Below are 15,536 nucleotides of genomic sequence, written 5' to 3' on the forward strand. Positions count from 1 at the left end.
AAAACTGAAAAAGGGAAAATTAGAAAAAGATAAAAACGTTAAAATTTACATTTTACGTTAAAAATCTTAAGTAAAAAGTCATTTTTGAAAAAAAAAATATTTTAGTAAAACAACATTTTTTAATAAATAAACAATTAAATTGAAAATTTTACATAAATAAACTTCAAAAACTGAAAAAGGTAAAAACAGAAAAATAAAAAACCACCAAAATATACATTTTTGGTTAAAAACCTTATGTAAAAAAGACATTTTTGAAAAAAAATTGTTTTAGTAAAACAACATTTTTTAATAAAAAATTCAATTAAATTGAAAAATTTACATAAGAAAATTTCAAAAACTGAGAAATGTAAAAACAGAAAAATAAAAAACCAACAAAATATACATTTTTGGTTAAAAACCTTCTGTAAAAACGACATTTTTGAAAAAAAAATTATTTTAGTAGAACAACATTTTTTAATAAAAAACGATTAAATTGAAAATTTTACTTGAAAAAAACTTCAAAAACTGAAAAATGGAAAATTAGAAAAAGAAAAAAACATTAAAATTTACATTTTACGTTAAAAATCTTAAGTAAAAAGACATTATTAAAAAAAAAAAATTTAGTAAAACAACATTTTTTAATAAAAAAACAATTAAAGTGAAAATTTTACATAAAAAAACTTCAAAAACTGAAAATGGTAAAAACAGAAAAATAAAAAACCACAAAATATACATTTTTGGTTAAAAACCTTATACAAAAAAAAAATTTTTGAAAAAAATTGTTTTAGTAAAACAACATTTTTTAATAAAAAAAATCAATTAAATTGAAAAATTTACATAAGAAAACTTCAAAAACTGAGAAATGTAAAAATAGAAAAATAAAAAACAACAAAATATACATTTTTGATTAAAAAACTTATGTAAAAAACGACATTTTGAAAAAAAATTCATCTTAGTTAAACAAAATTTTTAAAGAAATAAATTGAAAATTTTACATGAAAAAAACTTCAATAACTGAAAAATGTAAAAATAGAAAAAAACAACAAAAGTTACATTTTTTGCTAAAAACCTTATGTAAAAAACGACATTTTTGAAAAAATTATTAAAGTAGAACAACATTTTTTAATAAAAAACGATTAAATTGAAAATTTTACATGAAAAAAACTTCAAAAACTGAAAAATGGAAAATTAGAAACAGAAAAAAAACATTAAAATTTACATTTTTCGTTAAAAATCTTAAAAAGACATTTTTGAAAAAAAATTATTGTAGAAAAACGACATTTTTTAATAAAAAAACATTTAAATTGAAAATTTTACATAAAAAACTTCAAAAACTGAAAATAGTAAAAATAGAAAAAAAACAACAAAACTTACATTTTGTTGCTAAAAAACTTATGTAAAAAACGACATTTTTGAAAAAATTATTTTAGTAGAACAACATTTTTTAATAAAAAACGATTAAATTGAAAATTTTACATGAAAAAAACTTCAAAAACTGAAAAATGGAAAATTAGAAAAAGAAAAAAAAACATTAAAATTTACATTTTTCGTTAAAAATCTTAAAAAGACATTTTTGAAAAAAAATTATTTTAGTAGAACAACATTTTTTCAATAAAAAACGATTAAATTGAAAATTTTACCTGAAAAAAACTTCAAAAACTGAAAAATGGAAAATTAGAAAAAGAAAAAAAAATTTACATTTTTCGTTAAAAATCTTAAAAAGACATTTTTGAAAAAAAATTATTTTAGTAAAGCAACATTTTTTAATAAAAAAACATTTAAATTGAAAATTTTACATTAAAAAATTCAAAACCTGAAAATGGTAAAAATAGAAAAAAACAACAAAATATACCTTTTTTGGTTAAAAACCTTATGTAAAAAACAACATTTTTGAAAATAATTTATTTCAAAAAAACAACATTTTAAATGAAGAAAAAATAAATTGAAAGTTTTACTTGAAAAAAAAAATCAAAAACTGAAAAAATGTAAAAATAGAAAAATAAAAAACAACAAAATTTACATTTGTTAAAAAACTCATGTAAAAAACTACTTTTTTGAAAAAATTATTCTAGTAAAACAGCTTTTATGAATTAAAAAAACAATTGAATTGAAATTTTTACATAAAAACTTCAAAAACTGAAAAATGTAAAAATAGAAAAATAAATAACATTAAAATTTGCAGTTCTCGTCAAAAACCTTATGTAAAAAAACGACATTTTTCAAAAAGAAAAATATTTTAGTGCAACCTTTTTTAATAAGAAAAAACAGTTAAATTGAAAGTTTCACATGAAAAAAAACTTCAAAAACTGAAAAATGGAAAACTAGAAACAGAAAAAAAACGTTAAAATTTACATTTTTCGTAAAAAACCTTAGGAAAAAAAGACACTTTTGAAAAAAAAATGTTTTAGTAAAACAACATTTTTTAATAAAAAAATCAATTAAATTGAAAAAAATTACATAAGAAAACTTCAAAAACTGAGAAATGTAAAAATAGAAAAATAAAAAACCAACAAAATATACATTTTTGGTTAAAAACCTTATGTAAAAAACGACATTTTGAGTAAAATATTCATCTTAGTAAAACAACATTTTTAAAGAAATAAATTGAAAATTTTACATGAAAAAAACTTCAATAACTGAAAAATGAAAAATAGAAAAAACAACAAAACTTACATTTTTTTGCTAAAAAACGACATTTTTGAAAAAAAAATTTATTTGAGTAGAACAACATTTTTTAATAAAAAACGATTAAATTGAAATTTTTACACAAGAAAGCTTTAAAAATTGAGAAATGTAAAAATAGAAAAATAAAAAACAACAAAATATACATTTTTGGTTAAAAACCTTATGTAAAAAACGACTCTTTTGAAAAAAAATTTATTTCAGTAAAACAACATTTTTAAATGAAAAAAAATTGAAAATTTTACATGAAAAAAACTTAGAAATAGAAAAATAAAAAACAAAAAAACTTAGATTTTTTTGTTAAAAAACCTATGTGAAAAGCGACATTTTTGAAAAAAAAACTATTTTGGTAATACAACATTTTTTTAATAAAAAAACAATTAAATTGAAAATTTTACATGAAAAAAAAACTGCAAAAACTGAAAAATGTAAATATATAAAAATAATAAACATTAAATAATACATTTTTCGTCAAAAACCTTATGTAAAAAACGACATTTTTGAAAAAGAATTATTTTAGTACAACAACATTTTTAATAAAAAACAATTAAATTGAAAGTTTCACATGAAAAAAAACTTCAAAACTTGAAAAATGGAACATTAGAAAAAGAAAGAACATTAAATTTTACATTTTTTGTTAAAAACTTTATGTCAAAAACTACATTTTTGATTAAATAAGTACTTCAGTAAAACACGTTTTCAAAAAAAAGTTTATTTTACACGTTTTTTTCAAACAAAATAAAAATTTTACATTAAGAAAATTAAAAACTGACAAATGAAAAAAGTGTCATTTTAAACTTAATTTTTTGTTTTCCAATTTAAAAAGAGGTATCTATTATTTTTTTGAAACGTGCATTTCTGGCATTTTTATCTAATCATGTAATTTGCACTCAGCAAATGATCTTCCAGTGCGACTTTTCTCTGCTTTAAAAAGTAGTAAAATTAAAACAAGTATTTACAAAACGATCACAAATACAATTAGAAAATACAAATATATTCCATTATAAAAAAAATCAAGAGTCCAAATTCCGTACGCAAAAGCTTTCTTCTCTGCACAGTGAAAGGTTTTTTGGTGTCGATACGGATAGTTGCTACAATCCCAGTCACTATTCAAGTTGTTTACACTTCTCCAACCCCTTTGCAAAGTATTCAGTTGTAGGTGAACAATGTTGGTGAATGATTGATGACAACTCTGTTTATTCCAGTTTTCCATTGTTCCAATTAATCCCATGTAAATTTTTAGTGTTCCACTTTGCTTGAAATGTAGGTTTGTAGTCTTTGGGTGGGAGGAAACTGTATCCCAGTACAATTCCGTCCTTGAAAACACCCAACTCTTTAAAAATTTGCCCCTCCAAGCACTCAATATCAAAAAACAACGAGAGACCTTCTTTTTTCTATGTTAGATTATTAAAAAATGACTAGCAGTCTAGAAATTTGAATTCGATTTGCCGTAATTAGAATTACTAATTTTGATAGTCAATTTTGGTGAACTGAGCAAAATATGGGATCTGGAACCAACAAATAAGAAAATCTTGATGATTAATTGTAACTGATTAAAGTAAGGGGAAAGAAACAAATGATTGAAATTTCTTTAAAAAAACCTCGAAATATGGAGCCAATGAAAATTAAGTATAAACAAGAAATTTTGGGAACAAAAAACTTCGTAGCCAATGAGATCTTATAAAACATTTTTTTTAAAACAATGAAAGTTGTATAGAAAATGATTTCATGTTTATGTCATTTCTATTTTTTAGTAAAGTCTTTTGATGTAATGATGAGTTTTCCATTAGTCAGGTGAGGGAGAATATAGCGAGGAATACCAGCGAGCTAGATTGTACTAAGATTGGTTCTGGCTGAAATCAGTGAAGTAGTTTTAACAATTGACAATCCCTGTACCTCTGTCATTGCACCTTGGCCATTTTCTGTAGAAAAACACGAAAAGTGGATTGTCTCGTCAAATTTTGTTGCTAAACTTGGGGTCAAGAGCATTGTCTTCTTCGATACTTGCGATAATACTCTCTGTCAATGACCCATTTTCGCACTCGTCACAATCCTGATCAGGTTTCTGCTCCTGCAAATTGTCAAACTCGTTAGACAAACACCAGATGAATTTATGTACCCTCTCCTCAAAAAATCCCAATTGACATTAGTAAAGTGCAATATGGGAAAGGGTAAATGACCTTACCAATTTAAAATCAAGGGATTATCTTGCTAATCCCCTCGTGTGAATAGCTTGGGTATCATGCTGTGAGGTACGTCTTTGGAAATTGAAATTATTGAAGTTTAATATGGTAGGCGGTCAATGACCTTACTGATTCGATGTTAAGTCACTGTCATTTTAATCCCCTTCGTTTGAAAAGCTTGGGTATCATGCTGTGAGGTACATTTTTGAAAAGTCGTACGTAACTGTGAATGAGTCATCCTGTCTAATTTAATAATAAAACATTGCCTTACTAATATCCTTCGTGTGAATAGCTTGGGTGTCATGCTGTGAGGTACGTCTTTGGAAATTTGCATTATTAAAGTGTAATATGGAAGGGCGTCAATGACCCATTTTGATATTAAGGGATTATCTTGCTAAACCCCTTCGTGTGAACAGCTTGGGTATCATGCTGTGAGGTACGTCTTTGGAATTTGACATTAGTAAAACGTAGTATGAGAAAAGGTAAATGACCTTACTGATTTTTTATTGACGTAATATCTTGCTAATCCTTTTCGTGAGAAAAGCTTGGGTGTCATCCTGTGAGGCACATCTTTGGAAATTTACATTATTAAAGTGCAATATGGGAATGAGTAAGCGACCTTACTAATTTAATATTAAGAGATTAACTTGCTAATCCCCCTCGCTTGAACACCTTGGGTGTCATGGTGTGAGGTACATTTTTGAAAACCACGTAAACCGTACGGAAGTGTAAATGAGTCATCCTATCTAATTTAATATTAAAACATTACCTAGCTAATCACTTTTGAGAGAACAGCTTGGGTGTCATGCTGTCAGGTACGTCTTTGGAAATTTACATTATTAAAATGCAATATGGGAATGAGTGCCCGGAGGTTGGTGGCAGAGCAAATCAGCGCTGAATCAGTCTAAAGACATTCTGTTTTTTAGGATGACCAGTACTCTGTTCATGTCACAATTTACACTGGCTAGTCTGAATTTTGAGTAAAATTTACGTCATGAAAAATAATATGTTCAGCTGAACTCCCGCCAAGAGCGTTTGCTTTATATGCGATTCGAACTTCCGCGTGCCTTCTTGTGACATCTAATTTGCATACCGAGTCGTAACCACTGCGCTAAATGGGCTTTGTGCTATTTGCCTACAAACTAGCTTAAGTATAAATAGTGTGTACACTACTATAGTAATTACCAGTTATAAGCTACAAATAAATGACTTTATTCTGCTCAGACTTAATTTTGGGGTATGAGTAATTTTCAGACTATACAGGATACGTTTAGCCTGGGCGAACTCTATGACCTCAATATAAACATAACGAAGAAATACTGCACATAAAGAAACCTAATTTATTCTGAAAATACAATATTTCAGTACTGAATTAAGTTTTTACTCTTGAAAGGTGCTGGTTCAGCGCTGAAAAGCTCTGCGACTCAAGTCCGGGTGAGTGACCTAATTTAATATTAATGGATTAACTTGCTAATCCCCCTCATGTGAACAGCGTGGGTATCAAGCTGTGAGGTACACCTTTGGGATTTGAGGGAAAACGGGCTATACCTAATGTTAATACATAGGTACATCCTTTTAGACCCCCCTGTCTTGCTCACGATATACTACTTACGGATGTCATTTATCTTGTATGACACCTATGAACCATGAGTAACAACCAGGATTTTTGTAGGTTATTTCTGTGAACGTTAACTTGGTTTAAACTTTTCCATTTACCGTAGATACAGGATATGATATACAGCTTTGTTTGATTACGATAATTTTACAAAACTCTCAGAGAATACACGTTGTCAAAACATTGCTGTTTGAAATTTCTAGCGGTTTGTCGCGCTTTTGAGCAATTCCTTTTATTTACACCTCGTATATGATTAACAGGAAACCATATATTAAATCATATATGGCATTTATAATTTCTGGAAAATTGAGCCCAATTCCATCCCGTTTTGTGTTACAACCTCATTTATTATATTTTTCCTACCGAATAGTTAAATGTCGTTCAGGGTTGTAAAGGTGTAATAATCATAGGCTAAATTGTTTAATTCCGGAGGGTATCTTTTCAAAGAGACTATTCAAATTCAACGACGCCTACTTCTAATTGCAGTCTTGTTTTTTAGTGGTGAGGTAGTTTCGCATTTGAGTTTAATTAGTCTCAAGAACCTCTGAAAAGGAACACCAGATATTTGAAATGTACTCAATTTCGGTGATTAGAAGTGAGTTGCAGCAAATTTAGAACTTTTTCTCCTTCTGTAGCCTCTGTTTGTACAGTGCTTCACATTTTGTGATCATGTGAGATTAGATAACTTCGGTGAAGATGAAAACGGCTTTTTTAATTACATGACATTTATAGGCGACTCTAGTGCTGAGTCACCGTGAAAAGATAAGTTGTTAGGATTTCATAATAGTTTTGACCCCACTTAGTTGGCCAATCAATGCATTTATCATGGAGCGTTGTGAGGGATACCATTATAAAGTACGTCAAGCGTAGAACTTTTTATTTAGAGCGTTTTTCAGTTTTCCAAGGACCAATCGGTTTTCAAAATTTTTGTCAACATCCATCAATTTCCGCTTGTTCTGTTCACTTTTTAAACCCTATTCGTTCAAACTTTGGTTGAAATAAATAAAAAGCGCTCAAAAACGTTTCATTACGAGTAGTTTGACCCTAAATATATGGCGCAAATTTGCATTAAAAAGTAAAATAATTTTGCAGCCAACCTTAACACATATAATCATAATAAACCCTTGTGAACAACGCTTACATTGAATTTAATTGCTGGTTTTTGAAAAATATAAGCAAGAAATCTTAAGCGGAGTTCACAACAAAGAAAATTTTAAAAGTACTTAGAAAAGTGTTTTTATATTTAACGCTGTCAAAATCCACCCTTAAAGTAATTAAATTCATGCTACGTGTAACTGTAATCCATGCCTTTGATGTTTAGAGTTTTTATTTGGGGAAATTTGTGAAATTAGCCCAATCCAACTCTAACTTGAGTTCAATTGAAGAGATTAAACTTCTTTATTACTTTGAATTTTGCCTACTTGATTTGTTTTGTTACAATTTTCTAGCAAAGCTTACATTTTAAATTTCATTTACACAAAAAATAATTAAAACGCTTAGAATATGACGTTTCTAACTTTCCACCTAAATGGGAAGTTGATTTCACGTGAAATCTACACACGAAAGATTGCAAATAGATTTCACTAATTCGTAGTAGTTGTCCACGACACCCCATGGAACAGCAGAATTTGCTCTGAATCAAACGATCTGTAAAAATGTGCATTTTAATTCTAAGATGACACAGAGTTGCTGAATCTTTCTGAATATTTTTTTGAAAATCTTGGCTGTTTTTTTGATATTCTGGCCCCGTTTTTTGAAAAAATAACTAGCACCAAAATGAGTTGCTTTTTAGATAAAACTGTATAATCAAATTTTAGATCAACACTTCTGAGGAACACTGCCTAAAACTTGCTCAGATGATCTTCATTAACTTTAGCGAAGGCTACTTGAACTTCTTCAAAGCATTTTGTAAAAGTAAATCCGCTATTTTGGGACCGAAAACTGTGGGGAGCCACAAAATGAGTAATTTTAGGCAATCCTTTTTCAAAAACTTTTGTCAATGTCAAGCGAAGAGTTATTTTCACGAGAAAAAATTTGACTTCTATTATTGCTGGCTTTTTGGTTGGTTTTTTAATGTTACAAATGGTGATAAGTTCCATTATTTAATCATAATTAATTTTTTGAAAACTCATTTTGAGGTTGCAATGAGTTGAAGTATATTTAAGATAAGGATTTAAGAATTGGGTTACCTCTTCTATTAATATCGAAAACAATTTTCTTTGAAAAATATAAGTTTTGACAAAAGCCAATGATTATCGTTGATTTGTTCCTGTTGGTTTTTGCTCCTATTCTAAATGACTTTCGCAAGGATGCATTGTTGACAATCATGGCCTGATTCTCAGGAGTCATTTTTTTAATTTTATTTCGTGACCTAACCTGTAACTTTTATTTCGCTTTTCTACTTTGCCGTCCTTTTCGATTCTTATTAAGTCCATCTGATCAAGTGCCAAGAATTAAAGATCAGCTTAGTCTGTATCTTCTACCTTTTCTTGAGCTGGAGGCCATTTGTCATCTCACTTTATATAGGTTTTTAGCTCAATGGTAAAGATGATTTTTTGTTAGCCTGCCTGAATAACGCCTCTAATTTAAATGACTTCTTCATTTATTTATTTAATTTGAACTGAGAATGAACAAGGAGGCTCGTTCATGTGCGTACGCACAAAATGTTCCGATCTCGCACATCAAAATTCTTGACTTAATTGGCTACCAAAAGATACACAGTTGGAAAATTTTCATATTATTCAGTAAACCACTAATGGAATACAAAAAGGCCACGCTAGAGGACCGATAAAAATTGTTGTTAAAAGAACTACTGGAAAAGACAATAAAAAACAAATATTAATTAGGACCAATACTCGATGTCTATAATTTGAAAAAATCATAACCAAACCGAACTCCCATCAGGTAAAACTTAATCAAAACAAAATTACTTATATTTCAAAGGAAAAGATATGGAAAATCATAACCAAATCAAACTCGCATCAGGTAAAACCCAATCAAATCAAAATTACCTATATTTCAATGGAAAAGATATGGGTGCTGTCCTAAATGCTACTCGGTAACAAGTCGACAAAAAGAGCAAAGAGGTGAGAAATTCAGAGAAACGTTTCTGAAAACAATTGATTTCAAAGTTTTGTATTATTAGATATTAACTGATATCACTAAGATCATCATTTAAATCTCCATTGGAAGAAATGGAGACCTGTCATTATCCAGAGTTTGTCAACCAACTACAAAACGAAAGACAAATACCGCAAAATTAACTTTGGGCAAAAATGGCAGTGAAGTTAAAACCATAAACTTAGCACTAAGAGCAATAAAAACGTTCAACTGCGAAATACTTCAAAGTCAATGGGACCTATATGTAACGTTATATTTTAAAAAGAAAACAAATGTCCTTTAAAATGTAAAAATATATAAAACGCTCAAACAATTTAAGAAATTTCGTAGAAACAGTAGTAACAATCGACCAAAATAACAATTTAAGAAAACGGCGAAGCTGAAAAATCCAAGTATGCTTGAGAAAACAAATTTTTTGAAGAGTCATAATATCATAAGAGTTCAACAAAAAGAGATCAATTAAATTGCAACACCTCAGAAAGCCAATTGGGTCTGTCATTAATGAGATTAAGTCACGAGACTACTAAATAACAAATAAAGGCAGAGGCCGAAACTTCGCAAACAGTTTTACGAAACAACAGTATTGAAGGCGCCATTATTATAAGATGTTATCTGCAAGAACTGTGAAATTTGTTCTTCATCTGAACATCAACGGGTCTTCCTTATAAAAAGCACTACGTAGAATTGCCAACAAAAAGAAACCCAAAAATTGAACTGTAAACATATTTCAAATTTTTTTTATGAAACTAAATGGTGCAAGCCAACAGTCAAAACATATAAACCACCAAGAAAATAATATTCCAATAAACAAAATTGAGACTTTTTATTATTGAGGTTGAGTTACATGGTGACAAAAATCAAAACAAAAAGGAAACAGTTGAAGAAAACTTTTTTTTGAAAAAAGATTTATTATGAAAGCCATTGAAAGAAATGGCTATAAACTGAATGATTTAAGTAGGTTGTTCTACGTAAGTCTATCATTATCAGTTATTTGTCTTATAATAACCGAATGAAATACAAACATACGCATAAGTTTCAATAAAATCAATAAATTTTGTGAGAGAACTGTCTCCGGCCAGAAACACAAACTAATCAACAAAAACAATGAACCCATTCAAAAACAAATTTTTTCAAACTTGTTAATTTCACAACTATTTTTTTCTTCAAGCGGTCTTGTCAATTATGTGATAATTGGAAAACGAAACAAAATGAACTCACAAAATGTGCAATTATGCTCAAAAAAATTGATACTCTTAGTATCAAAACAAGAATACATTAGTTAAATATAGAATGTGTTACAGACATTATTTTTCCAGCTCCCAGGAAACAGTCTGTGGTTGTTGTTTACTGAAACTAAGCCCAAAGTTGAGGGAAATAAGTGAAAATAGCGGCAAAGTTCAAAAATTCTTTAAAACAGTAAAAAAAAATACTTTTACGACATTTTCGTAGAACAAATAACTTCAAAGTCATAGGAGACATTAGATTACAAATGACTTTAAATAACTTTGTCTAGTTAACTTATATTTCCTAAAGAACCAATTGGATCATTGATTGAGGTGACTAAGGCATTGGCTGACAAAAATTTTGAAAAATGAACTCAATACACAAGAAATCCACAAAATTTTAAAAAAGCAATTGATCAGAGCCATGAAAACCACGAGCTTTTCTCTGAGTTTGTATTATGCGGTCTTTGAGCTTCGTTGTAAATACTATTTGTCAATATTTGAGCACTGATTTGAAATTCTTGTCAGTAATTTGCATAAAAACTATAATCGCGGAAGTATTCTTCAAAAAAGTCCGCGCCCTATTAAAATCTAAGTTTTTTTTTACCGTAAGGTCAATGATGAGATCAAGATCAACCATGATATTGCTGAATGGCAAAAAAGGCTCTCAATTGTTCATGTGGTTGCGATATAGGTCAATTTTGACTATTTGAAAATTTTTCAGTGTACTAAAAACAATGCTTTTCGTTTAAAAATTGAAAATAAATTTGCGAATATCTGGCAAAATTATGAATTCACAAGACTCTTAAAACAGTGGGAGTTTACTTAGCTCTCTTTTTGAGCTTACAGTGAATGCGACTGCAATTTTAGAGTGTCTACTTCCAGTAAATTCAGAGAAAGTTGGCTAAAAAAAGCGTATTTGGTCCCATTTTTTAATCGAAAAATTCTGAATTTTGAAAAATTTAGCTTAAGTTTTGGCCAGAAAGCTCTGATCGAACCAAACAACGACCCCCGTTTTTTGTCAAAGGTAAGATCAATAAGACTACCGTTAACAAATTTAGCTTATTTTAGCAAAATCAACGAAAACTTGGGCAAAAATACGGAAAACGTGAATAGAAAAACAACAGAATATCGTCTACTATTCACAAAACTTTGAACCTCGTTAACTACCTATAAATACCAAAAATCAAAAAAATCGTCATAATTCCTTATTCTACGCTGGACGGGCTTTCTAATGATACCACTCACAACTCTCTACGATGATTATATCGATCGGTCAAAATTGTCTAAACAAAAAAACCCATTTGAGTATATAGTTCCTCCACCACTTTAAGTGGGGTCGGAACAAAAATCTAAGTGAATTTAATTAGAGGTTTACGGCAAGTATCTTTTGAAGATACTTTACGGTAATGTTAATTGAAGGACATGAGTGTTTTAAGTTGGTTGGAATCGGATAAAATTAGAATTTGGAATCAGTTTTTGTGTTTCAAAATTAGGTGTTTGCTGGATAAAAATGGCATGAGAAATTGTATTAGCTTAAGTTTGTGTTTGTCAACTAGATTTTTAATCATTTCAATCACTTATAGGACTTCAAAATATTTCATTGTTTGATGTTTTTGTTTTTGTTTGATTTATTCGGTTAGAGGATGCAATGTGATCAGTACGCTACGTTGCCTCGGCTTTAGAAGGAATTCTGTTGCTCCAATTTTTTCCACTGAATATAGAATAGTGATTCATGCAGGATAGCTGCTTTTCTGTATTATAGATTGAAACTTTTTATCAGCAATGTTCTTGAACATAAGTTGTGATGCATCAAAATCATTATGATTGCCTTTTTTCCACTGTTCCTTTTCAATGAATTCAATTAAATTTGAAGCATTCTTGATATTGAGTCACCGAAATCTTTCCCAAAAATGTATTTAAGATTAATTTTTTTCGAACGCGTTAATTTTGTTTTGAGTAAGAAGCAATTAGCTGGTCTAGTTATTATTATAGATTCGCCAGAGATGATTTGTTTTTGTAATAAGTTAATCCGATGGCAACGAACAAAAACAAAAATCAAGAAATTTTATAATGTCAAAACAATTTGATTGTTATTTTTCTTCATTTCATTTTTGAGAAAAAAATTCTTTTTTTCTGGTAAAATTTTTCTCTTTTTGATTATATATTTTCCATTTTTGTTGTTTTTGTTTCTAACATACACGTGTTACACCCAATATCATTCAAAGTCTTTGAATTGTAAAAAGCGAACTATGTGTGCTCATAAAAACGCTTGCTTGCTCTGCAAACCTGCTAACACGTTATACAAATCAGTTATGGGCGCAAAACCACGTTTTATTTTATCCACACTCTCGTGAAAAAAAAAAATGTTCAAATGGTAGGCCATCTAATGTTTTTTTCTGGATCTGTGCCGGGGCCGAAGGAGAATTGATCCATTTTGCCTTGATGCAAGAAGAGATTAACAGGATAATCTTCTCTACAGGACACTTGAAAGACTCAACTACATCAATTGATCGATTTGTTCACAGGTTTCTACGCAAATTATTTAGTAGCCTTTCGCGATATGATTTTCCGCAATCATATCCAGAGAGGAACTTTTGAGGAATTATTGTTTTGCAGATACAAGATCCCAATGAAATTGCAAATCTTTAAAATGGGAAAAGAGGAGCCCAAAGTTCAGAAAGTTCAGAAGTACAGTAAGATATGCTGAAGAGGAAATATCGGGTCTTTCCCATTATAGCCCCCCATATGGGGGGTCTATGGAGGGAAAGACCTCATATACCAATGATCAAATACGAATTATTTTGATTGCTTAATGTTACGAAAACGGATTTTTCTGTTCTTATTGCTACTGATAAAAAATTAAGAAGTTATTTCTGGTTTTTTATTTTTTATTTGTTAGTTCAGGTGTGTGTGTGTGTTGTGTGTGTGTGTGGGGGGATGGGGGTGGGGGTGGGGGTGGTTTGAATAGGAGTGACAACCTTTCCCTCATTTGGTAGGCACAAAATCCCTAACTATGTCATTACAGATCCTCAACAAGAGGCTTTAAACTGAATTTATGACAAGAGGTGTAGCAATTGAAGTACATTTAAAAAGTACATTATCATAAAAGTACACTGCAACTTGGCCATTATTTTGATCAGCAGACGTTATGTTAATTTGGCACGAGCTTCTTTAACTGGGGGTCTTTTTGACTTCCTCTTCCCTGCTCCAATTTCCATTTTATCCCAACACAACATCAACGATGGAATAGAATTTAATTGGTAAAAAACCCTCTGCACCCCTTTTCTATTTGGGTCTCTCCCATTATAGCCTCCCCCACGGAATTATAGCCCCCCATTATGGTATATTTAAGGTTATTGGGGTGCGTTATATAACCCATTAGAGGAGGGGTGGGGGGGGGTATATTGGGAAAGACCTCTTTATTTAGGTCCCCATACTACGCACTCGGTCTCTTATAATTTTTCCTTAACCGTACCAAGTGCTTAGTTACCTCAAAATCAGAAGATCGCGGAGTTAGTAATTAGATTATATTTAACCAACAGGAAGCGAGCTTTATCAGAGTGGAAATTAAAATATGAATATGTTCCGTCTCTGTGCTTGAAGAGCTCAAATAGCTCAAGTTATTTTTATCGATCGTTAGTTACAGCGTCAGGATTTGTGGTATCTTTCTGGATTTGTGGTCATAATTTACGACTGTTTGCAGAAAAGACGGAGTGATCAAACAGTAAAAGTAAAGGTTAGTTTAGGCCTACTAAATTGGGGCAAATCAGAACATACCCCGTGCCTAGTGTCTTCCCTGCATCAGTATCGGGCCGGCATAACAGCATATCTTACTCCCGGGCCCACATTTTCTCGAAAACTAGATTAGAAATACTTTGGAAAGAGTTGAATTTTCTGAACTTTGAGATTAACAGTATAATTTCACACTGAAATTTGCTGAAAAGCGCTTAATCTGGAACTATTTTTTAGCAAAAATTATGCTTGAATAATCTATCGAAATCATGTAGTTTTTAACAGCAATCACCATCTAGAATAACGCATAAGTGGGGTCTTTCCCACTATAGCTCCCCCATGAAATTATAGCCCCCCATTGTGGTATAATTACCATGTGTGTATGTGCTACTGCAGGTAACATACAAGAAAAATATTGAGCTCTCAATGATCCAGCAAAATCGCTATGTATTCAGCCGCTGTACTAAGCTGAGCTAGTTGTAATTTGCGGCTAATGCTCTGCTGCTGGGCTTGAATTGTCAGCCAGTGGATTGTATTCTCGTAGACATGTTAAAAATGATTCTACTGCAAAAATCCTGCTTTACATAGTGATTGTTTACGATTCTTGCCAGTTGGCATAATCTGATTGGTGGATTCACTATGTTGACATATACTAAGGGATAGCACAGCAGCATTGCATCAGATAACAATAAAAATATGAGTATTCTTTTGTAGCACTATTACATCTCAACCCTAGTGGTGAGAAAAATTAAAAAATTTTCGGATTTTTAATGTGAGTTATCGCTCCTCTCTTTGACAAACACAACTACTTCTCTTTTTGCATTGTTCTGTGGTATCTAGTTATTTGTATTCTGTGAACATGTCTGCTCCGGCAAAAAATCAGTATTCATCAGAAGCGATAGTGGGGGGAAAATTCGCCTCAACAAAAGGATGTTTTAGTCCAAAAATTAAAGCAATAATCTTTTCGGTGTTTTCAATAAAAGGGAATACATCTGACTG

The 15,536-nt window shown here is 30.2% G+C and overlaps 1 protein-coding gene across 5 annotated transcripts in view; it reads left to right on the forward strand.

The window, feature by feature from the left end:
* Positions 1-13,918: 13,918 nt before the first annotated feature.
* LOC142337181 (calcium/calmodulin-dependent protein kinase type 1-like) overlaps positions 13,919-15,536 on the forward strand; it is a 49,222-nt gene continuing 47,604 nt past the window's right edge. For 2 of the 5 annotated variants that reach the window (XM_075386294.1, XM_075386296.1), the window contains exons 1-2: positions 13,952-14,098; positions 14,233-14,541. The gene's annotated coding sequence lies outside the window, so the exon portion shown is untranslated. Of the gene's footprint in view, positions 14,099-14,232; positions 14,542-15,536 lie in introns of all 5 variants that reach the window. The other 3 variants (XM_075386295.1, XM_075386297.1, XM_075386298.1) reach the window with 3 other exon arrangements.

This window comes from Convolutriloba macropyga, chromosome 3, assembly GCF_964194025.1.
Source record: "Convolutriloba macropyga chromosome 3, txConMacr16.3, whole genome shotgun sequence".
In the NCBI taxonomy this organism is placed as follows: domain Eukaryota; kingdom Metazoa; phylum Xenacoelomorpha; order Acoela; family Convolutidae; genus Convolutriloba; species Convolutriloba macropyga.